Consider the following 26,285-nt stretch of genomic DNA (forward strand, 5'->3'; position numbering starts at 1 on the left):
TAATAATTTTATATTGACAGTATAATGTTTTATTTAAACTATATAAATTAAATTAAATTTTAAATTTTGTATAATTTTTAAAATAATTTTTTTTATATAATATTTATATATATATATATTAATAAATTGGAATATTAAATTCAATTATTTTATTAACAATAAAATGCCTCTAATTTGGCTTCAATTTAAAATTTATTTTATTTAATATATAAATTTAAATTTATATAAGAAGTAAAATTTACTTTTAATTTCGACTTAAAGATTGATTTATTTTTTAAATCCTTATATATATATATATATATATATATATATATATATATATATATATATATTAAAATATTTAATTAGAATAATCTAAAATATTCAATTTAAATAATTACATGATCATTCTATTAATAAAGAAAAAATTAATATTAAAAATAAAAAAATTATTAAAATAAATAAATATAAAAAATTTAATGTTTTGATATATGAAATTAAAGGAATTAGTAAAATAATTTCTACATCAAAAATTAAAAATGTTAATGAAATTAAATAAAATGGTAATGAAAATGGAATATTTATTTTTGTGATTGGATTAAATCCACATTCATAAGGTAAGTTTTTTTCTATGTTAAATTTTTTATATATTGATAAAAATTTATTTAATAAAAAAATAATTATTAAAATTATAAAAATTAATAAATAATAAATTATATTAATTAAATATATTAATTTAATATTAAATTTTTTAATTGGAAATTAAATGTAATTTAATTATACTATATATTTAAAATTTAATTTAATTTATAATGATATAATAAAATATGTAAATGAATAATCAAATTACATCAACAAAATGTCAATATCAAATAGCAAATTCAAAATTAATATGATGAATTGTTGAAAAATGATTTTTTATTATTCGAATTAAAGAATATAATAAAAATAATGTTCCAATTAAGACATGAATACCATGAGAACCAGTGGATAAAAAAAAAAAAAAAATAGATCCAAAAATTCTATCATTAATACAGAAGAATGAATTATAATATTCAAAAATTTGTATAAAATTAAAATAAAATCCTAAAAAAATTGTTGATATTAATATTGATATTCTTGATTTAAATTTGTTATTTAATATATTATAATGTCTTAATGTTACTGAAAATCCTGATATAATTAAAATAATTGAGTTTAATAAAGGGATTTCAAATGGATTAAAAAATTTAATTATTTTAGGTGGTCATATTAAATTAATTTCAATTGAAGGAGAAATTGAATTATGGAAGAATGTTCAAAAAGATGAAATAAAAAAAAAAATAGTTCAGAAATAATAAATATAATTATTCTAAATTTTATTATTGATAAAATATAAAAAGAATGTATTCCTTGAAATGTTCTTTCTCGAATAATATCTCGGAATCATATTATTGTTGATAAAATTAAAATTAATAAATTTAAGATTATAATTAATAAATTATTTAAAGAAATTCATAAAATTGTTCTTAATAATATATTTATAGTATTAAAAGAGACAATAATTGGTCATGGTCTAATAGTAACAATATGAAAAGGAAAGTTTTTTTTCATTAATTTGATTCAGAAAAATATAATGTTAATAAAATTGAGAATACATAAGCTTGAATTAAAGCTATTGAAATTTCTAGAATTAATAATATATTTTGAATTATTAAAGTTAATGGTGATAAAATAATGAAGTTTATTATAAAATTTCTTAGTAAAATAAGAATAAGATGTCCTGAAATTAAATTTGCTGAAAGACGAATTGATAATGTTCAAGGGCGAATAAAAAGTCTAATAAGTTCAATAATTACTATAAAATTTATTAAAAATTTTGGAGAATTTAATGGTACTAAATGTCTTAAAGTTTTTATAGGAAAATTAATAATTGAGTAAATTAAAAATCTTAATCATAAAGATAATGCTATTGATAGATTAAATATTAAATGTCTTGTTGATGTAAAGATATAAGGAATTAATCTAAATAAATTTAATATTATAATATGAATTATAATTCTTAAGAATCAAAAAATATTTATTGAATATTTATTAGTTATCATTATTTTAAATTCATTAAATAAATATTCAATAAATAATTTAAAAATTATTAAAATTCGTGAAGGAATTAATCAATATGAATTTGGAAATAAAATAATTGGTAAAATTATAAAAATTCAATTTAATTGAATATAATTATTAATTGAAGGATCAAACATTTCAAATAAATTGTTTATCATAATCATTTTCATTTTTTAATTAAATTATTTTTATTATTATTATTATTTATATTATAAATATTTTTTATGATAATATATAATAAAAATGAATTTCTTAAAATTATAATAGTAAATAAACATATTAAACATATTATAAAGATAACTAATCAATTAATAGGTATTATTTGTGGTATTCATTAGAAGTAAATTTTAATTACTATAATTGATTTAAAAGATCAATTCTTTATTTCAGACATCTAATGATAGAAAAATAATAATAAAATATTAATTTTAGAATGATAATCTAAAGTTATTTAAATTAACTAATTTTTCAAATTTTATTTTTAATTCAATTTATAAATAATTCATAAGAAGTTCTTTCTAATATAATAGGTATAAATCTATGATTTATTCCACAAATTTCAGAGCATTGTCCAAAATAAATTCCTGGACGGATACAAAATAAATTTAATTGATTAATTCGACCAGGAATAGCATCTACTTTAATTCCTAATGATGGAATAGTTCATGAATGAATAACATCTAATGAAGAAATAATTATTCGTATAGAAATTTTAAATGGAATAATTAATCGATTATCAGTTTCTAATAATCGAAATTGATTTATTAGTTCATAATTTAATATATATGAATCAAATTCATAATTATTAAATTCTGGATATTCATAAGATCAATATCATTGATGGCCAATAGCTTTAATAGAAAAATGAGGATTTACAATTTCATCGATATAATATAAAATTTTTAAAGATGGAAAACAAATAATTATTAAAATAATTATAGGAGATAAAGTTCAAATAATTTCAATTGTATGATTTTTTAAAAGAGTTAGATTTAAATAATTATTATATATAAAATCTATAATAAAAAATGTTGTTAAAGAAATAATAATAATTATTATTATTATAGTTAAATTATGAAAGGAAATTAAATTATCAGAATAAAAAGAATTTGAATCTTGAAATGTAAATATATTTCATGTAGAAATTTTTAATAATTAAAATTTATTTGAATTTGAAATTCATTATATAATTTTATTAAATTAATTTATTAATAAAAGATAAAAATCTTTATAATTGAATTTTAAATTCAAAGCACTAATCTGCCATATTAATAATTATATATATATATATATATATATATATATATATATATATATATATTATTTATTAATAAATTTTTAAATTTTAATTATTAAAAATATTTTTAATTTTATTATTTATAATTAAAGGAATTTCAATTAGTGAATGATCTAAGGGAGGATAATTGTTTAATCATTCTAAAGAAGATTGATGAAATTTAAATATAACTAATCGTTTTGAAATTAATCTTTCAAAAATAATAAAAATGAAAAATAATATTCTATTTATCGAAATTATTGCTCCAATTGATGAAATTAAATTTCAACAATAATAAGAATCAGGATAATCTGAATATCGTCGTGGTATAGATATTAAGCCTAAAAAATGTTGAGGGAAAAAAGTTATATTTACACCAATAAATATTATAATAAATTGAATTTTTAATCATTTTTGATTTAATATTAGACCTGTAATTATTGGGTATCAATGAATAAATCTAGTAATAATAACAAAAACTGCTCCTATTGATAGTACATAATGAAAATGTCCTATTACATAATAAGTATCATGTAAAATAATATCAATTGATGAATTAGATAATATTACTCCTGTTAATCCTCCAATTGTAAATATTAAAATAAAACCAATAGATCAAATGATTGTAATATTAAAATTTATTTTTGAACCATGATAAGTTGCTAATCATCTAAATACTTTAATTCCTGTAGGAACAGCAATAATTATTGTTGCTGATGTAAAATAAGCTCGAGTATCAACATCTAATCCAACGGTAAATATATGATGAGCTCATACAATAAATCCTAGGAATCCAATTCCTAATATAGCATAAATTATTCGCATTCCAGGATGACTAAGTTCTATTCGAATTAATAATCTTATTGAAGATCCAATTATTCCTGATCATATTGCAAAAATAAAATATATTATTCCAATGTTTTTATGATTAGTTGATATTAATCATTTTTTTTATTAAGATTTATAAATATAAAATTTATATAATTAATTTTGAAGATTAATAGTTTATTTAACATGAAATCTTAAATATTAATTTAATATAAATTAATTAATTAAATGTTTAATTATAATTATAATAATTTTAATTTAATTAAATTAAATAAAATTTTAAAAATTAATTTAAAAATTTTTAAATAATAAAGTATTATGTCTGAAAAAGAAATAAACTGTATATTTATTTAGAAAAATTAAAAATTTTTTAATACTATTTTAAAATTTATTTTATAATATTTAATATAGTTTAAGAAAAATATTAAATTGCAAATTTAAAGATTAAATTAATAATATTTGTATTAAATTAAATAAAATAAATATAAAAGAAAAAATAAAATTGTAATTAGAATGTAGATTTTTATATGAAAAATTTCAAAATGTATAATTATTTTACTAAATTTAAATTTTAATAAAATATATTTTAGTAAAATGAAATAATTTCATATTATAATTATTCTTGTTAATAATAACAAAATTATTAAATTGTTTCTTAAATTTAAATTTAAATTATAAATAAATTCTCATTTGAATATAAATGAAAAAAATAATGGTAAAGAGGAATATATAAATAATAAAATATGAATATATTGAAAAATTTCTAAAATTTAAATTATTTACATTATAAAAATTAAAAAAATATATTAAAGTTGAAAATATACATAAATAAATTAGAATTAATAATATGAATAAGTTTTTATGAGTATGAAGAATAAAATAAAAAAATAATGAATTAAAAATTGATGAACATCCAAATAATTTTTTTATAGAGAAGTTGTATATTTGTATATAAAGCAATGAATGTATTATTAATAAATAAAGTAAGAATTAGATATGGTGTAATGAAAGTTATTGAAGAAAAAAAATAAATTGGAATAAATTTTATAAATGTTGAAATAATTAAAATTTGATTTCATGAAGATATATTATAAATATAAATTATTCAAAAACAAAACGGAAATAAACCAATTTTTAAAAATATAGATAAATTTATTAGAAAATTAATTATATAATTTTTAAAAATAAAAATTTGTGTATAATTTAAAGAAATAATAATAATAATTAATAATCTTGGAATTGATGATATTATAAAATATATGATTCTAACAATTTTATTATTTGATTTAATATTAATTATTCTAATTAAAATAATTGTTGAAAATTCTATTGATAATCATTTAATGTAAATTCTTGATGAATTTAATATAATAAAAAATAAAATAATTACTGATAAATAAGAGAATATATATATTTTATTATAAAAAATATTTTTTTTTTTTTTTTTTTTTTTTTTGAAAAAATTAAATATTGTATATAAAAATAAAATTTATATAGAAAAATTTCTATTAGTTTTTAACTTATTATATAAATAGTAATAGTATAATTTAATTATATACATAAATATTTTATCAAAATATATCTTTTATCAGACATATTACTTATATTTTTATATTTTATATAAAACTTTTTGAATTTATCGATAGGGTATGAACCTATAAGCTTAATTTAGCTTATTATATAGTTTATAAATTTAATTTTTAAAATATAATTAAATTTATTAAATTGTAATTTAATAATAATTTTAGAATTATATAGTTAATTTATAGGAATAAAAATTATTCAATTATTTATAAAAAGTTAGATATATTTTAAAAATTACTATTAAATGCAATTTAATTATTATATTTTTTTATTAGCTAATACCCAAATTGTTAATAATTAATTGATATATATATATATATATATAAATAAGTAACAGCGGTCAGTTTGTGAAAAGTGCTCGTTAACAAATCTTAAATTACAACGAAACGAAATTGTTCAACACCTTAAAATTGAAAATTACCGAACTAAGTAGGAAAAAGGCCACAATGTTTGTAGAACCTCGATAAGTGTTCGCCGAGACAGTTTCGACATCTGGACTACGTCGGACAGTTTACGACGGATATCCGTCACATAAAAGGGGTAGAAAATAACGTAGCCGATACTCTATCTCGCATCGAAGCGATCGGAAAACCAATAGATCACCATACGCTAGCTGCAGCGCAAGAAAAGGATAGCGAGCTACGCAAAATTATCAATGCTGGCTCGAGCGCGTTGCAGCTGAGAAAAGTACGATTTCCCGATCACAACGTCGAGTTATACTGCGATATTAAAACCGAGACCGTGCGACCGTACGTACCGGAACCGTTACGCCGCACCGTATTCCAAGCGCTACATGGACTTTCCCACCCGGGGATGCGAGCTACGCGAAAATTGGTAGCGACGCGCTTCGTCTGGCCGTCGGTAAATAAAGATTGCCGAACGTGGACACGACAATGCATACCGTGTCAGCGCAACAAAGTCACCAGACACGTATCCTCGCCCGTCGGAACGTTCGGAACGCTAGCGGTTGCTCGGCGTCAAACATTTGCGTACAACGGCCTACCATCCAGCGTCTAACGGGATGGTAGAACGCCTACACAGACAATTAAAGGCGGCGATCAAATGCCACGACACGAGCAACTGGGTCGGAATTCTCCCGATCGTCTTATTAGGTATAAGAACCGCGATAAAGGAGGACCTAAACGCAACGGCGGCCGAAATGATTTACGGCACCGGCATACGTCTGCCGGCGGAATTCTTTTTGCCAACTAGTCAACGGGCCAACTTGGAATACGCGAACCGGCTGAGAGAACGCATGGAGAGGGTCAGACCACACCCGATTACTCGCCACGGCGAAAAGAAAATTTTCGTCTTCAAGGAATTAGAGACGTCGCCATACGTATTCGTGCGCCACGACGCGATTGGAGGACCATTACTACAGCCACCGTACGATGCACCGTATAAAGTCATACAGAGAGGTGATAAGACATATACGGTAAAAATAAATAATCGCGACGTAACGGTTTCCATAGATCGCTTGAAGCCTGCGTTTGTCATTCCCGAAGACCTCGAACAAAGGTCCGCCGAGACTCGCAACGTGCTAATTCCGGTAGACCAAACGAATGTCCGCGACGAAAGCAGGGCGAACGCCAATAACCAAACGACAAACGGAGAAAATACCCGGAATAGATACGTTACGCGGTCTGGGCGAAGAGTCCGATTTCCCGATCGGTTTCAGGCAGGTTTCGGATAAGTGTTAAGAACCGGCCAACGCGCACGCTACTTCGTAATATCCATATATTCTTTTATTTACGTAGCGTTATCACTGGTAAGGGGGTACTGTGGCGACAAGGACTATGGAACTTTCCAACGGCTCCGCGATACAAAGCGCTACGCTACGCCGTCGAAACGCGACACGACGCACTCAATCTGTCATCGATATCTTCACGCTCCTTCAGCCGAATTTCTCTTCAGCCGAAGGGCATACAGGCGCCAGCCACGAGGGCACTTATAACGAACGCACGTCAGTGGGGATGATGATATCGATGGGCAATGGAAAAAGAATCAGTTCGGTCGAAAAAATAAGCACATTCGACCACGAGCCGTGAGACGCGAAAGACGAAAAGAAACGGGTACGCTTTTATCGAGAAATCAACCGAACGACGCTATTGTTTATCGACGTTAAGAATCAGCCGATGTTATTTGCATTATTGGTTAAATATCACCTAGTGTACTTCAGTACCTATTACACCATTCCACCTCATATTCAAGAGATAAAAACAAAACACCATTAAAAGCTGTAACAGTTATACTTTCAGACCAGAAGAATAAGATGAGAGTATAAGTAAATGAAAAGATATGGAACATTTAAGGACACTAGATATAGCATTGCAAAGAAAGGACAAGATCATACATGATCTATCACAAACGCTATCATACTTTGAGAAAAATATATTTTTTATCTTTCTTAAAATCCTTTTTAAGAAGGAAAAATGATTTGAAACAAGAACAAAAGAAACTTTCAATCATTTTTCTTGCCTTAAATCGCAGTGTAAAAATAAAGATGAAAAAAATGTTATAGCGGATTGTAAAGACAATACAATGAACGAGCATACCTTGTTGTCGCGAATTGAAACCGTGTGTGTCTGATTTGACGTGCAAGACATTTCCTTGCGGAAGTTGAATTAAAATTAAATTTTTTATAAATAAAATATATATAATAATATTGTTAATAAGTTTTAAATTAGAATAAAAAATAGATAAAAATAGGATAAAAAATATATAAATATGAATATATATATATATATATATATATATATATATATATATATATATATATATATATATATATATATATATTAATATAAATTTTATTAAAAAATTTTAGTTTAAGTAAAAATATTTTATTTACACTAAAAAGATTAATTATTAATTAAAATTTTAATAAAAAAATAATTTAATATAAATTAATAATATTTTAATAAATGTATTTATATATATATATTATGTGTGTGTATGTGTGTATTATAAATAAATATGTAAATATTTTATATTTTAAAAATAAAAATAATTTAATAAAAAATTATATTTAATGTAATTTGCATATTAAATTTTGATTTTAAAAGAATTAATAATATTAATAATATAAAATAAATTTTATAATGATTTTTTAATTAATTATATTTTTGTATTAATAAATAATGATTTAAAATTAAAAATTTATTTTATTTTAATAATTGAATTTAAATAATTAATGAAAGTTAAATTTAGAAAAAAATATAAATAATGATTAATTTAGTGCCAGCAATAGCGGTTAAACTAAATTTGTAAATTAATTTTATTAATTTATATATATATATAAATATTTAAAATAATATTATTTAATAAAAATTATATATTTTAGGTGAAATTTAATTTATAATTAAATTAAATTTTATATTTATAAATATAATAAGATAAAATAATAAACTAGGATTAGATACCCTATTATATAAAATAATAATATTGGATTTATTATTAAATGTTGAATCATTAAAATTAAATTATATGGCGGCTTTTCATTCTTATTAGAGAAACTTGTAGTTTAATTTGATAATCCACGATAAGATAAACTGAAGTAGATGTTTATGTATTGTTGTATATTATTATATAAAATTAATTTTAATAAAAATTTAATAAAAAATTTTAATTCAAATCAAAATGTAGTATATTTAAGAATTTATGAGTTATAATAAATTTAATTTTTTAATAATTATATTTTAATATTAATTTGAAAGAGGATTCAAAAGTAAAATTAATAAATTAATTAATTTGAAAATAGTTTTGAAAAGTGTACAAATTGCCCGTCAATTTCATTTGTGGAATAAGCCGTAACATAGTAAAAATATTGGAAAATGTTTTTAGATAAAAAATTAGTTTTTATAATATTTCATTTTTAATGAAAATTATTTAAATTGAATTTTTTTTAAGATAATAAATTTAATATTTTAGTTTAAAATTTATTAAATTATATTTTTGTAAAGTTGTATAATAAATAATTGTTAAAGTAATAATTTATGAAATAATATAATGATTTATAGATTTAGTAATGTGAATGAAATTTTAAAGAATTAAATAAGTAAAACAAGTTTTGTACCTTTTGTATCAGGGTTAATTAATATAATTTAATAATTTTATTATTCTCGAAAGAAAAAGAGTTAAATATATAATTATGTTTTTGTTGAATAAAAAATTATAATATATATTTAGAAATTAAATGTTAATCGATTTTTTTATATCTAGTTTTTTTTAAATGAATTTAATTAATATATAAAAAATATAAAAAATTTATTTTACAATTTTTTTTATTTTTATATAAAAAATTTATGGGATAAACTATAAATTTAAATATATAATTGAATTATTATTATTATTATTTAAAAATTTATATTATAATAATTATATTGATTTAGTAATAATTTTTATTAATAAGTATTTAATAATTTAATGATTTTATTTTAAAAATTTAAGAAATTGATATAAAATTGAATAATATATATTTATTAAAAAAAATAATTTATAATTTATTTAAATTAAGTATAATGATTATAGTAGTAATATTTTATGTTTAAAATTTTTATTTTTTAATAAATTTTGAAATATATATATATATAAGGAATTAGGCAAATTAAATATATTCACCTGTTTATCAAAAACATGGCTTATTGATTTCAATTTTAAGTCTATCTGCCCAATGATTTAATTATTTAATGGCTGCAGTATAATTGACTGTACAAAGGTAGCATAATCAATTGTTTTTTAATTAAAAACTAGAATGAAAGAATTAATGAGATATATACTGTCTCATATATATATATATAATTAATTTAAATTTTTAGTAAAAATGCTAAAATATATTTATGGGACGATAAGACCCTATAGAATTTTATATTTATATATATTAGATTTTAAATTTTTTAAATATAAATATTTAATTGGGAGGATTAGTAAATTTATAAAACTTTATTTTAAATATAAACTTTAATTAAAGAATAATTAATGATCTTGTATTATAAATTGAAAGAATAAATTACCTTAGGGATAAGAGCGTAATATCTTTTTAAAGATCATATTAATAAAGATGATTGCGACCTCGATGTTGAATTAAGATAAATTTTAAATGCAGAAGTTTAATAATTAAGTTTGTTCGACTTTTAAAATCTTATTCAGATTGGTTTCTATCTATAAAAATAAATAAATTATTTGTACGAAGGGACTATAATTTTTAATTAAATTATATTATTAATTTTAATTAATAATTTTGATTATATTAGCAAATTAGTGCATTAAATTTAGAATTTAAATAAATTATAATAAAATTATAATATATAATAATTTTTTTTAAATTTTTTATTAATAATATTTATAATTTTGATTAGAGTGGCTTTTTTAACTTTATTTGAGCGTAAAATATTAGGTTATATTCAATTACGAAAAGGTCCAAATAAATTAATAATTAAAGGTTTATTTCAACCTTTTAGAGATGCTTTAAAATTGATATCAAAGGAATTTTTTTTTTTAATTTTAGTAATTTATATTTATATAGTCCAATAATTATATTTTTTTTATCATTAATATTATGATTTATTTATCCTTGAATATATTCTTTTTTTTTTATTGATTATAGAATTTTTTTTTAATATTAATTTTGAGATTAATGGTTTATCCAATTATAATAATTGGTTGAGTGTCTTTATGTAATTATTCAATTTTAGTTTCATTACGTTCAGTTTCTCAAATAATTTCATTTGAAATTTTATTATTTTTGGTTTTTTTTTACTAATAATTTTAATTGAGAATTATTCTTTATTTATATTAGAAAATTTCAATATAATATATATTTTTTTTTATATATATCCTTTATATATTATTTTTATAATTAGAGCATTGATTGATTTAAATCGAGTTCCATTTGATTTGATTGAAGGTGAATCAGAATTAGTTTCTCGATTTAATGTTGAATATTATAGAAGATTATTTGTATTAATTTTTTTATCTGAATATTTAAATGTTATATTTATAAGATTATTATTAACAATAATGTTTTTTGGATTAAATTGATGATCATTTAGTTTTATTTTAGTTTATTTATTTCATTTAATTTTATTAATTATAATTCGTGGTGTATTACCTCGTATTCGATATGATAAATTAATAATAATATGTTGGGTTGAATTATTAGTGTTAATTTTAATATATTTAATATTAATTTATTTAATAAAAGAATTTATTGTTTTGATAGTATTTTAATTTGTATTTTAAAAAATATTTAATTTTTAATAAAATTTTTTTATAATAAATTATTATTAATTTTAAATTAATTTTATTAATTTAAAAATTATAAAAATTTATATGTATATATATATATATATAGATTTTGTTTTTAATTATTATATTTAAATATATAAAAGTTTGTTTATATAAATTTAATTAATTAAAAAATTAATTTTTATTAAATTTATATATATATATAAATAAATTATTTAATATTTATTTATTGATTTTTAATTAATATTATTAATTTAAAAATTAATTTTATTTCAAAAATTATATTTAAATATGTGTGTGTGTATTTTATATATATATTTAAATATGTGTGTATATTAATAAATTTGTATGTATTTATATAAATATATATTGATATTATTAGTAAGTTTGTGTTTATATATATATAAATATAAATAAGTAAATTTGTGTGTGTATTTAAATATATTAAATATATATATATATAAATTTATGTGTATTTAAATTTTATAATATTTATATATATGTATTTATAGATATATATATATAAATTAAATTTTTTATTTTTTATATTTAATTTATTTATAGGTTTTATTAAATAAATTATAAATTTATTAGATAAATCTAAAATTTAAAAAAAAAATGTAAATATAATTAATTTTGATTTAAATTAAATAAATTATTTATGTTTAATAATTATAATAATTTAATTATATAATTAAATTTTAATTTATAATTAGATAATTGTTTACTTAAAGTTAATAGAAAATTTTATTTCTATAATATGATTTCAAGTCATATACTTATTCAAGTTCATTAACTAATTTTTTTTTTAATAATATATCTCAAATATTATTTATAAAAAATGATAAAATTAAATATATAAAATATAATGATGTAAATAATATATTTAAATTTGTATATGGATATTCAATTATTTGTTTTCCTAATCAAGTATAATAAAAATGTTAATAAATCATCAATAAAAAATTTTATTTATAAAATAAAATGTATTATTTTTTAAATTATTTAAATTAATTAATGGAATTAAATATAAAATAAAAATTGATATAAAAAGTATAATTACTCCTCCTAATTTATTTGGAATTGTTCGTAGAATTGAATATGCAAATAGAAAATATCATTCAGGTTTAATATGAATTGGTGTAATTATTGGATTTGCTATTTTAAAATTATCTGGATCACCTAAGATGTAAGGTATTTGTAAGTTAATTAATGTAAATAAAATAAAGTTAAATAAAATATGTAAATATATAATGAAAAAATAAAACGATGCACCGTTTATATGAATTAATCGAATTAATCATCCTGAGTTTATATCTTTTATAATATTTGAAATTCTATTAAATGCAATATTGATATTTGGACAGTAATTTATTGATAAAAATAATCCTGAGATAATTTGAATTATTAAAAATATTCCAAGTATTGATCCAAAATTTCATAAGTAATTAATATTAATTGGAGTAGGTAAATTAATAAATGATATTGGTAAATTTATTATATGAATTTTATAAATTGATGAAATTATTTTTTTCATTTTTTAGCTCGTAAGTTTTTGTTTTTAATATAACAAATTTTTGTTATAATAAATAATATAATAATTAAGAAAATAATAAATATTAAAAGAATATAATAGTTGGGATTTAAATATAATTTTTTAATATTATAAATTTTATTATTTTTGTAATAATTAAAATTTAATATTTTGATATTTATATCATAATGATTAATTAAGAATAAAAAAGTTAATATTAAAATTAAATTTGTAAAAAATAAATTTAAATAATTGGTTTTTGTAAATGGTTTATTAATTAAACTAATAAAATAAGAAAATAAAATTAAAATTCCTCTAATAAAAATAATTAATAAGATATATAAGTTTAATGAAATTATTTGTTTATATGTTAATGATATTTATTTTTATAAAAATAATATAAAAAATTGAATATAATATTTGTTTTAAAGGTGATATAAAGGTATTTAAATAGAAATAATTTAAAATTAAAATTAAATTAATATTTAAATTTATAAATAAAAGGAATAATAGAATTATAAAAGTTTTCATTAATAATAAATTAATATATTAAAATTATCTATAGTTATATTAATATTTTTAAATTTGCAATTTACAAAATTAATGTTTTTATTAAACTATATATCTAATATATAAATTTAACCAAAAATAGTTTAAATAAAAACAATAATTTTGGGAATTATAGATATTGTTATAAAATTTTTTTGAAATTTATTGTATTAAGAAATTTAATTTTTTTAAGTTGGTTAATATTAAATTTATTTTAGAATTTATTATTTTGAATTTTGTTTTAATAATTTTAGTTATTTTATTAAATAATAATATTTATTTTTTTAATTTTTTAATTGGGTTGGAATATTTAATTTCAATTATTTTATTTTATATAATTTTAATTGATTTTAATAGATGAATTTATTTAATTTATTCTGTATGTGAAGGAGTTATAGGTCTATCATTATTAGTTAGAATAAATTATGAATTTGGTCATCAAAAAATTAATATTATAAATTTAATTTAAAAATGAATGAGGTTACAATTGTAATTGTTATTATTATCTTATTTAAGTTTATAAATTTTTATATCTTAAGAAATTTAATATTTTTATTGAGATTAAATATTTCAATAAATATAAATTGATTAAAATGAGTTAATTTAGTTGGAGGTTTAGGAAATAATTATTATTCTAATTATTTAATTTTATTTAATATTAATTTTTATAATTAAAATTAATATTTATAATAATAAATAATTATATAATAAATTTAATATATTTAAGAGAAGATTATATTATAATTAGAGTTATATTAATTAATTTATAAATAATATTAATTTTAAGAAAATTTATTCTTAATTTATTTTTTTATCATTTAAATATTAATTTAATTTATATTTATAAATATTTTGTATTTAAAATAATTTTATTAGGATTAATATTTTCAATATTAATATTAAATATTAATTTTTTTAAAAAAAGTAAGATATTTATTAAAAGATTTTTTATAATAGAATTTTTTTATAAGTTTATAATAAATCAATTAATAAATAAAATAATTTATTATGAATTTTATTTTGAGAAAGGTTTATTAGAAAAATTTATAGGAAAAATTATAAGATATATTTGTGATATATTAGAAATAAATTTTATATTTAAAATTTCTTTATTATTATTATTATATTTATATTTATTAATATTAATGATATTAATTTAATTTAAATTATATTCATATATTAAATAAAAAGAAAAAAAATTTGTTTATTTGTAGTATATAAGTAGCTTATATTAGAGCATTAGATTGAAAATATTAGGGAAATTTTTTTAAATTTTTAAATAATATTTATTATATATATATATATATATGAATTTAAATTTTAAATATTATTATTAATAATAAATTCTAAGAAATAATGATATTTTAAATCAATTATTAAAGTTAGAAGCATTATTGAATTATTTCTATTTACAATTAATTTTTTATTTATTAATAATTTTATATTGACAGTATAATGTTTTATTTAAACTATATAAATTAAATTAAATTTTAAATTTTGTATAATTTTTAAAATAATTTTTTTTATATAATATTTATATATATATATATTAATAAATTGGAATATTAAATTCAATTATTTTATTAACAATAAAATGCCTCTAATTTGGCTTCAATTTAAAATTTATTTTATTTAATATATAAATTTAAATTTATATAAGAAGTAAAATTTACTTTTAATTTCGACTTAAAGATTGATTTATTTTTTAAATCCTTATATATATATATATATATATATATATATATATATATATATATATATATATTAAAATATTTAATTAGAATAATCTAAAATATTCAATTTAAATAATTACATGATCATTCTATTAATAAAGAAAAAATTAATATTAAAAATAAAAAAATTATTAAAATAAATAAATATAAAAAATTTAATGTTTTGATATATGAAATTAAAGGAATTAGTAAAATAATTTCTACATCAAAAATTAAAAATGTTAATGAAATTAAATAAAATGGTAATGAAAATGGAATATTTATTTTTGTGATTGGATTAAATCCACATTCATAAGGTAAGTTTTTTTCTATGTTAAATTTTTTATATATTGATAAAAATTTATTTAATAAAAAAATAATTATTAAAATTATAAAAATTAATAAATAATAAATTATATTAATTAAATATATTAATTTAATATTAAATTTTTTAATTGGAAATTAAATGTAATTTAATTATACTATATATTTAAAATTTAATTTAATTTATAATGATATAATAAAATATGTAAATGAATAATCAAATTACATCAACAAAATGTCAATATCAAATAGCAAATTCAAAATTAATATGATGAATTGTTGAAAAATGATTTTTTATTATTCGAATTAAAGAATATAATAAAAATAATGTTCCAATTAAGACATGAATACCATGAGAACCAGTGGATAAAAAAAAAAAAAAAATAGATCCAAAAATTCTATCATTAATACAGAAGAATGAATTATAATATTCAAAAATTTGTATAAAATTAAAATAAAATCCTAAAAAAATTGTTGATATTAATATTGATATTCTTGATTTAAATTTGTTATTTAATATATTATAATGTCTTAATGTTACTGAAAATCCTGATATAATTAAAATAATTGAGTTTAATAAAGGGATTTCAAATGGATTAAAAAATTTAATTATTTTAGGTGGTCATATTAAATTAATTTCAATTGAAGGAGAAATTGAATTATGGAAGAATGTTCAAAAAGATGAAATAAAAAAAAAAATAGTTCAGAAATAATAAATATAATTATTCTAAATTTTATTATTGATAAAATATAAAAAGAATGTATTCCTTGAAATGTTCTTTCTCGAATAATATCTCGGAATCATATTATTGTTGATAAAATTAAAATTAATAAATTTAAGATTATAATTAATAAATTATTTAAAGAAATTCATAAAATTGTTCTTAATAATATATTTATAGTATTAAAAGAGACAATAATTGGTCATGGTCTAATAGTAACAATATGAAAAGGAAAGTTTTTTTTCATTAATTTGATTCAGAAAAATATAATGTTAATAAAATTGAGAATACATAAGCTTGAATTAAAGCTATTGAAATTTCTAGAATTAATAATATATTTTGAATTATTAAAGTTAATGGTGATAAAATAATGAAGTTTATTATAAAATTTCTTAGTAAAATAAGAATAAGATGTCCTGAAATTAAATTTGCTGAAAGACGAATTGATAATGTTCAAGGGCGAATAAAAAGTCTAATAAGTTCAATAATTACTATAAAATTTATTAAAAATTTTGGAGAATTTAATGGTACTAAATGTCTTAAAGTTTTTATAGGAAAATTAATAATTGAGTAAATTAAAAATCTTAATCATAAAGATAATGCTATTGATAGATTAAATATTAAATGTCTTGTTGATGTAAAGATATAAGGAATTAATCTAAATAAATTTAATATTATAATATGAATTATAATTCTTAAGAATCAAAAAATATTTATTGAATATTTATTAGTTATCATTATTTTAAATTCATTAAATAAATATTCAATAAATAATTTAAAAATTATTAAAATTCGTGAAGGAATTAATCAATATGAATTTGGAAATAAAATAATTGGTAAAATTATAAAAATTCAATTTAATTGAATATAATTATTAATTGAAGGATCAAACATTTCAAATAAATTGTTTATCATAATCATTTTCATTTTTTAATTAAATTATTTTTATTATTATTATTATTTATATTATAAATATTTTTTATGATAATATATAATAAAAATGAATTTCTTAAAATTATAATAGTAAATAAACATATTAAACATATTATAAAGATAACTAATCAATTAATAGGTATTATTTGTGGTATTCATTAGAAGTAAATTTTAATTACTATAATTGATTTAAAAGATCAATTCTTTATTTCAGACATCTAATGATAGAAAAATAATAATAAAATATTAATTTTAGAATGATAATCTAAAGTTATTTAAATTAACTAATTTTTCAAATTTTATTTTTAATTCAATTTATAAATAATTCATAAGAAGTTCTTTCTAATATAATAGGTATAAATCTATGATTTATTCCACAAATTTCAGAGCATTGTCCAAAATAAATTCCTGGACGGATACAAAATAAATTTAATTGATTAATTCGACCAGGAATAGCATCTACTTTAATTCCTAATGATGGAATAGTTCATGAATGAATAACATCTAATGAAGAAATAATTATTCGTATAGAAATTTTAAATGGAATAATTAATCGATTATCAGTTTCTAATAATCGAAATTGATTTATTAGTTCATAATTTAATATATATGAATCAAATTCATAATTATTAAATTCTGGATATTCATAAGATCAATATCATTGATGGCCAATAGCTTTAATAGAAAAATGAGGATTTACAATTTCATCGATATAATATAAAATTTTTAAAGATGGAAAACAAATAATTATTAAAATAATTATAGGAGATAAAGTTCAAATAATTTCAATTGTATGATTTTTTAAAAGAGTTAGATTTAAATAATTATTATATATAAAATCTATAATAAAAAATGTTGTTAAAGAAATAATAATAATTATTATTATTATAGTTAAATTATGAAAGGAAATTAAATTATCAGAATAAAAAGAATTTGAATCTTGAAATGTAAATATATTTCATGTAGAAATTTTTAATAATTAAAATTTATTTGAATTTGAAATTCATTATATAATTTTATTAAATTAATTTATTAATAAAAGATAAAAATCTTTATAATTGAATTTTAAATTCAAAGCACTAATCTGCCATATTAATAATTATATATATATATATATATATATATATATATATATATATATATATATATTATTTATTAATAAATTTTTAAATTTTAATTATTAAAAATATTTTTAATTTTATTATTTATAATTAAAGGAATTTCAATTAGTGAATGATCTAAGGGAGGATAATTGTTTAATCATTCTAAAGAAGATTGATGAAATTTAAATATAACTAATCGTTTTGAAATTAATCTTTCAAAAATAATAAAAATGAAAAATAATATTCTATTTATCGAAATTATTGCTCCAATTGATGAAATTAAATTTCAACAATAATAAGAATCAGGATAATCTGAATATCGTCGTGGTATAGATATTAAGCCTAAAAAATGTTGAGGGAAAAAAGTTATATTTACACCAATAAATATTATAATAAATTGAATTTTTAATCATTTTTGATTTAATATTAGACCTGTAATTATTGGGTATCAATGAATAAATCTAGTAATAATAACAAAAACTGCTCCTATTGATAGTACATAATGAAAATGTCCTATTACATAATAAGTATCATGTAAAATAATATCAATTGATGAATTAGATAATATTACTCCTGTTAATCCTCCAATTGTAAATATTAAAATAAAACCAATAGATCAAATGATTGTAATATTAAAATTTATTTTTGAACCATGATAAGTTGCTAATCATCTAAATACTTTAATTCCTGTAGGAACAGCAATAATTATTGTTGCTGATGTAAAATAAGCTCGAGTATCAACATCTAATCCAACGGTAAATATATGATGAGCTCATACAATAAATCCTAGGAATCCAATTCCTAATATAGCATAAATTATTCGCATTCCAGGATGACTAAGTTCTATTCGAATTAATAATCTTATTGAAGATCCAATTATTCCTGATCATATTGCAAAAATAAAATATATTATTCCAATGTTTTTATGATTAGTTGATATTAATCATTTTTTTTATTAAGATTTATAAATATAAAATTTATATAATTAATTTTGAAGATTAATAGTTTATTTAACATGAAATCTTAAATATTAATTTAATATAAATTAATTAATTAAATGTTTAATTATAATTATAATAATTTTAATTTAATTAAATTAAATAAAATTTTAAAAATTAATTTAAAAATTTTTAAATAATAAAGTATTATGTCTGAAAAAGAAATAAACTGTAAATTTATTTAGAAAAATTAAAAATTTTTTAATACTATTTTAAAATTTATTTTATAATATTTAATATAGTTTAAGAAAAATATTAAATTGCAAATTTAAAGATTAAATTAATAATATTTGTATTAAATTAAATAAAATAAATATAAAAGAAAAAATAAAATTGTAATTAGAATGTAGATTTTTATATGAAAAATTTCAAAATGTATAATTATTTTACTAAATTTAAATTTTAATAAAATATATTTTAGTAAAATGAAATAATTTCATATTATAATTATTCTTGTTAATAATAACAAAATTATTAAATTGTTTCTTAAATTTAAATTTAAATTATAAATAAATTCTCATTTGAATATAAATGAAAAAAATAATGGTAAAGAGGAATATATAAATAATAAAATATGAATATATTGAAAAATTTCTAAAATTTAAATTATTTACATTATAAAAATTAAAAAAATATATTAAAGTTGAAAATATACATAAATAAATTAGAATTAATAATATGAATAAGTTTTTATGAGTATGAAGAATAAAATAAAAAAATAATGAATTAAAAATTGATGAACATCCAAATAATTTTTTTATAGAGAAGTTGTATATTTGTATATAAAGCAATGAATGTATTATTAATAAATAAAGTAAGAATTAGATATGGTGTAATGAAAGTTATTGAAGAAAAAAAATAAATTGGAATAAATTTTATAAATGTTGAAATAATTAAAATTTGATTTCATGAAGATATATTATAAATATAAATTATTCAAAAACAAAACGGAAATAAACCAATTTTTAAAAATATAGATAAATTTATTAGAAAATTAATTATATAATTTTTAAAAATAAAAATTTGTGTATAATTTAAAGAAATAATAATAATAATTAATAATCTTGGAATTGATGATATTATAAAATATATGATTCTAACAATTTTATTATTTGATTTAATATTAATTATTCTAATTAAAATAATTGTTGAAAATTCTATTGATAATCATTTAATGTAAATTCTTGATGAATTTAATATAATAAAAAATAAAATAATTACTGATAAATAAGAGAATATATATATTTTATTATAAAAAATATTTTTTTTTTTTTTTTTTTTTTTTTTTTTTTTTTTTTTTTTTTTTTTTTTTTTTTGAAAATTAAATATTGTATATAAAAATAAAATTTATATAGAAAAATTTCTATTAGTTTTTAACTTATTATATAAATAGTAATAGTATAATTTAATTATATACATAAATATTTTATCAAAATATATCTTTTATCAGACATATTACTTATATTTTTATATTTTATATAAAACTTTTTGAATTTATCGATAGGGTATGAACCTATAAGCTTAATTTAGCTTATTATATAGTTTATAAATTTAATTTTTAAAATATAATTAAATTTATTAAATTGTAATTTAATAATAATTTTAGAATTATATAGTTAATTTATAGGAATAAAAATTATTCAATTATTTATAAAAAGTTAGATATATTTTAAAAATTACTATTAAATGCAATTTAATTATTATATTTTTTTATTAGCTAATACCCAAATTGTTAATAATTAATTGATATATATATATATATATAAATAAGTAACAGCGGTCAGTTTGTGAAAAGTGCTCGTTAACAAATCTTAAATTACAACGAAACGAAATTGTTCAACACCTTAAAATTGAAAATTACCGAACTAAGTAGGAAAAAGGCCACAATGTTTGTAGAACCTCGATAAGTGTTCGCCGAGACAGTTTCGACATCTGGACTACGTCGGACAGTTTACGACGGATATCCGTCACATAAAAGGGGTAGAAAATAACGTAGCCGATACTCTATCTCGCATCGAAGCGATCGGAAAACCAATAGATCACCATACGCTAGCTGCAGCGCAAGAAAAGGATAGCGAGCTACGCAAAATTATCAATGCTGGCTCGAGCGCGTTGCAGCTGAGAAAAGTACGATTTCCCGATCACAACGTCGAGTTATACTGCGATATTAAAACCGAGACCGTGCGACCGTACGTACCGGAACCGTTACGCCGCACCGTATTCCAAGCGCTACATGGACTTTCCCACCCGGGGATGCGAGCTACGCGAAAATTGGTAGCGACGCGCTTCGTCTGGCCGTCGGTAAATAAAGATTGCCGAACGTGGACACGACAATGCATACCGTGTCAGCGCAACAAAGTCACCAGACACGTATCCTCGCCCGTCGGAACGTTCGGAACGCTAGCGGTTGCTCGGCGTCAAACATTTGCGTACAACGGCCTACCATCCAGCGTCTAACGGGATGGTAGAACGCCTACACAGACAATTAAAGGCGGCGATCAAATGCCACGACACGAGCAACTGGGTCGGAATTCTCCCGATCGTCTTATTAGGTATAAGAACCGCGATAAAGGAGGACCTAAACGCAACGGCGGCCGAAATGATTTACGGCACCGGCATACGTCTGCCGGCGGAATTCTTTTTGCCAACTAGTCAACGGGCCAACTTGGAATACGCGAACCGGCTGAGAGAACGCATGGAGAGGGTCAGACCACACCCGATTACTCGCCACGGCGAAAAGAAAATTTTCGTCTTCAAGGAATTAGAGACGTCGCCATACGTATTCGTGCGCCACGACGCGATTGGAGGACCATTACTACAGCCACCGTACGATGCACCGTATAAAGTCATACAGAGAGGTGATAAGACATATACGGTAAAAATAAATAATCGCGACGTAACGGTTTCCATAGATCGCTTGAAGCCTGCGTTTGTCATTCCCGAAGACCTCGAACAAAGGTCCGCCGAGACTCGCAACGTGCTAATTCCGGTAGACCAAACGAATGTCCGCGACGAAAGCAGGGCGAACGCCAATAACCAAACGACAAACGGAGAAAATACCCGGAATAGATACGTTACGCGGTCTGGGCGAAGAGTCCGATTTCCCGATCGGTTTCAGGCAGGTTTCGGATAAGTGTTAAGAACCGGCCAACGCGCACGCTACTTCGTAATATCCATATATTCTTTTATTTACGTAGCGTTATCACTGGTAAGGGGGTACTGTGGCGACAAGGACTATGGAACTTTCCAACGGCTCCGCGATACAAAGCGCTACGCTACGCCGTCGAAACGCGACACGACGCACTCAATCTGTCATCGATATCTTCACGCTCCTTCAGCCGAATTTCTCTTCAGCCGAAGGGCATACAGGCGCCAGCCACGAGGGCACTTATAACGAACGCACGTCAGTGGGGATGATGATATCGATGGGCAATGGAAAAAGAATCAGTTCGGTCGAAAAAATAAGCACATTCGACCACGAGCCGTGAGACGCGAAAGACGAAAAGAAACGGGTACGCTTTTATCGAGAAATCAACCGAACGACGCTATTGTTTATCGACGTTAAGAATCAGCCGATGTTATTTGCATTATTGGTTAAATATCACCTAGTGTACTTCAGTACCTATTACACCATTCCACCTCATATTCAAGAGATAAAAACAAAACACCATTAAAAGCTGTAACAGTTATACTTTCAGACCAGAAGAATAAGATGAGAGTATAAGTAAATGAAAAGATATGGAACATTTAAGGACACTAGATATAGCATTGCAAAGAAAGGACAAGATCATACATGATCTATCACAAACGCTATCATACTTTGAGAAAAATATATTTTTTATCTTTCTTAAAATCCTTTTTAAGAAGGAAAAATGATTTGAAACAAGAACAAAAGAAACTTTCAATCATTTTTCTTGCCTTAAATCGCAGTGTAAAAATAAAGATGAAAAAAATGTTATAGCGGATTGTAAAGACAATACAATGAACGAGCATACCTTGTTGTCGCGAATTGAAACGTTGCTCGTCACCGTGCGTGTCTGATTTGACGTGTAAGACATTTCCTTGCGGAAGTTGACCCTCTAGTTGTTGGCGCGAGGTTCGCCGCTAACGGTTGCTGCGATGCTGATGATGATGTGATCATGTGTATCACTGTATGATTTACTGCTGTATCTCTGTTCACTTGATCGTCCAATGCTCGTGATCCGGCTCGAAGGACCAAATGTTACGACCGTTCGCGTAGAGACGCGATCGCGAGGGAAACGTGTGAGCGGGAGACGTAAATTTTTGCTACGATTATGATAATCGACGCCGCGAATTAGTCGTTCCCCTGTTTCGTTTAGAATAACAGAGATAGTTCAAATGATTTTAACTTTGAATTAACACAGTTAATATAAACGTGTATATTTAACGATATTTAAAGTTATAATGAATACGTCACAAATGATTTAACGATGATACAATTAGTTTGTTACAGTAATTTGACCCGATTTTATGATATTTCTCGATGTATTCGTTAGACTAAGCGACTTTGATTTTATTCGTCTGAACCTTTCGATGCATCCCGTTTGAATTCTCATTTGCCACTGACTGCCCTTCCATTTGGTCCTTTGTCTTCTCTGGAAGACGACCCCCACTACGCTCGGATCACGCCACCGTTCGCGCCTATGATCACGTATACCAGCTTCTTTCTTTATGCGGATAAAATAACGCACCGAAGGCGAATAGATGTTTCTGGAACTCGCTGCTTGACGACAACTATGCGTTTATCGCTACTTTGTGTATATCTCGACGGTCATGTAAGACGATCTGTTTGCGACGGTTAGGAACACGGCCTACAGTAAGCCTTGGGGCGTAATAAACGGAGAGAATAAAATTTTAATTAAAATTAAATTTTTTATAAATAAAATATATATAATAATATTGTTAATAAGTTTTAAATTAGAATAAAAAATTGATAAAAATAGGATAAAAGATATATAAATATTAATATAAATTTTATTAAAAAATTTTAGTTTTTATTAAAAAATTAGTAAATAAAAATATTTTATTTACAATAAAAAGATTAATTATTAATTAAAATTTTAATAAAAAATATATATATATGTGTGTGCGTGTGTGTGTGTGTGTACGATTACCATAGAACCGGACAAGTAACCGTGGTAATTAGATACTCGAGAAACTAATGACAATGATCCTAGGTTCAATAACGAACCCGCGGACAACGGGACGGTAGCCGTACGCACTCGCAAAGATCTAAGTCGGATTCTGTGTTAATAGTCGCTGGCGTTAATCTCTTTTTTTGTCGATGAGACCGCAAGAGAGAATGACTTTCCGACCCGGTGATACCCCAGAGGAAAACTATGACGGGGTGTGTCTAAGGACACGAGATCATCGGATTCGTCGGGGACATCCTACGTTCGGAAAGTAAGAGAAATTGAAGTTGCTGCTAATTGGCCAATCTCCATATCGGTAGTTAGAAAAGGATGCTAGCTGCCCTTGAGGGAGGGTTGCTAGTGGGAGACGTCGTTCGTGGAAAAATAGGTCTCTCCTGTCTTCCCGTAACTGGGACAAAGACTGTGTATCTGTTGAAGGATTTTAGGTAACTAGATATTAGTGTTTATGACGGTCCTCGGGCTAGCCGATCACGTACTGTGGAGACGCGTCGACATTTGGTAAACATCCTGCCCGGAGAATAGGATCTGCGTGTGGCGAGCTACGGGACAGAAACCGTTGGAATGTTTACTGCCACGTGCCGCTACAAATCTTTCTTTTAAGGAGAGCTATAGGAATACTCAATGCCTTTGTTAGATGGAGAGTTCGTCCCGTTGACCGCGGGCACGTTCGGCGACTAATTGTCGCCTTGAGCCCAAGCTCATTGTCACAAGTCTCAAACAAATACAATTGGTTAGAATGACGGCAAATCGTTTAGTTACAACTGTAGATTTTAATTACAACGTTTTTATGGATTTTCTCGAGGTTTCAGAGGGAAGGCACCGGTGTCCTCTTATCTCCGACATATAGATTATTTATATATATATATGAGTGTATATGTGTGTATAAAATATTTTAAAGAATTAATTATTAATTAAAATTTTAATAAAAAAATAATTTAATATAAATTAATAATATTTTAATAAATATTTTATATTTATATATTATATATATTTATATATATATATATATTAATTTTTGAAAATTATTGTATTAAGAAATTTAATTTTTTTAAGTTGGTTAATATTAAATTTATTTTAGAATTTATTATTTTGAATTTTGTTTTAATAATTTTAGTTATTTTATTAAATAATAATATTTATTTTTTTAATTTTTTAATTGGGTTGGAATATTTAATTTCAATTATTTTATTTTATATAATTTTAATTGATTTTAATAGATG

At 20.8% G+C, this 26,285-nt stretch overlaps 4 pseudogenes; all 4 read right to left on the bottom strand.

Annotated features, from left to right (window-relative positions):
* Window positions 1–778: 778 nt before the first annotated feature.
* LOC126875863 (ATP synthase subunit a-like) lies at window positions 779–2,345 on the bottom strand (annotated as a pseudogene).
* Window positions 2,346–2,546: 201 nt separating this feature from the next.
* Window positions 2,547–3,222, bottom strand: LOC126875880 (cytochrome c oxidase subunit 2-like; annotated as a pseudogene).
* A 13,088-nt stretch (window positions 3,223–16,310) lies between these two features.
* LOC126875862 (ATP synthase subunit a-like) lies at window positions 16,311–17,849 on the bottom strand (annotated as a pseudogene).
* A 229-nt stretch (window positions 17,850–18,078) lies between these two features.
* Window positions 18,079–18,757, bottom strand: LOC126875877 (cytochrome c oxidase subunit 2-like; annotated as a pseudogene).
* Between the last annotated feature and the right edge of the window lie 7,528 nt (window positions 18,758–26,285).

The sequence above is a fragment of the Bombus huntii genome, unplaced genomic scaffold (genome assembly GCF_024542735.1).
Source record: "Bombus huntii isolate Logan2020A unplaced genomic scaffold, iyBomHunt1.1 ctg00000059.1, whole genome shotgun sequence".
Taxonomy (NCBI): Eukaryota; Metazoa; Arthropoda; class Insecta; order Hymenoptera; family Apidae; genus Bombus; species Bombus huntii.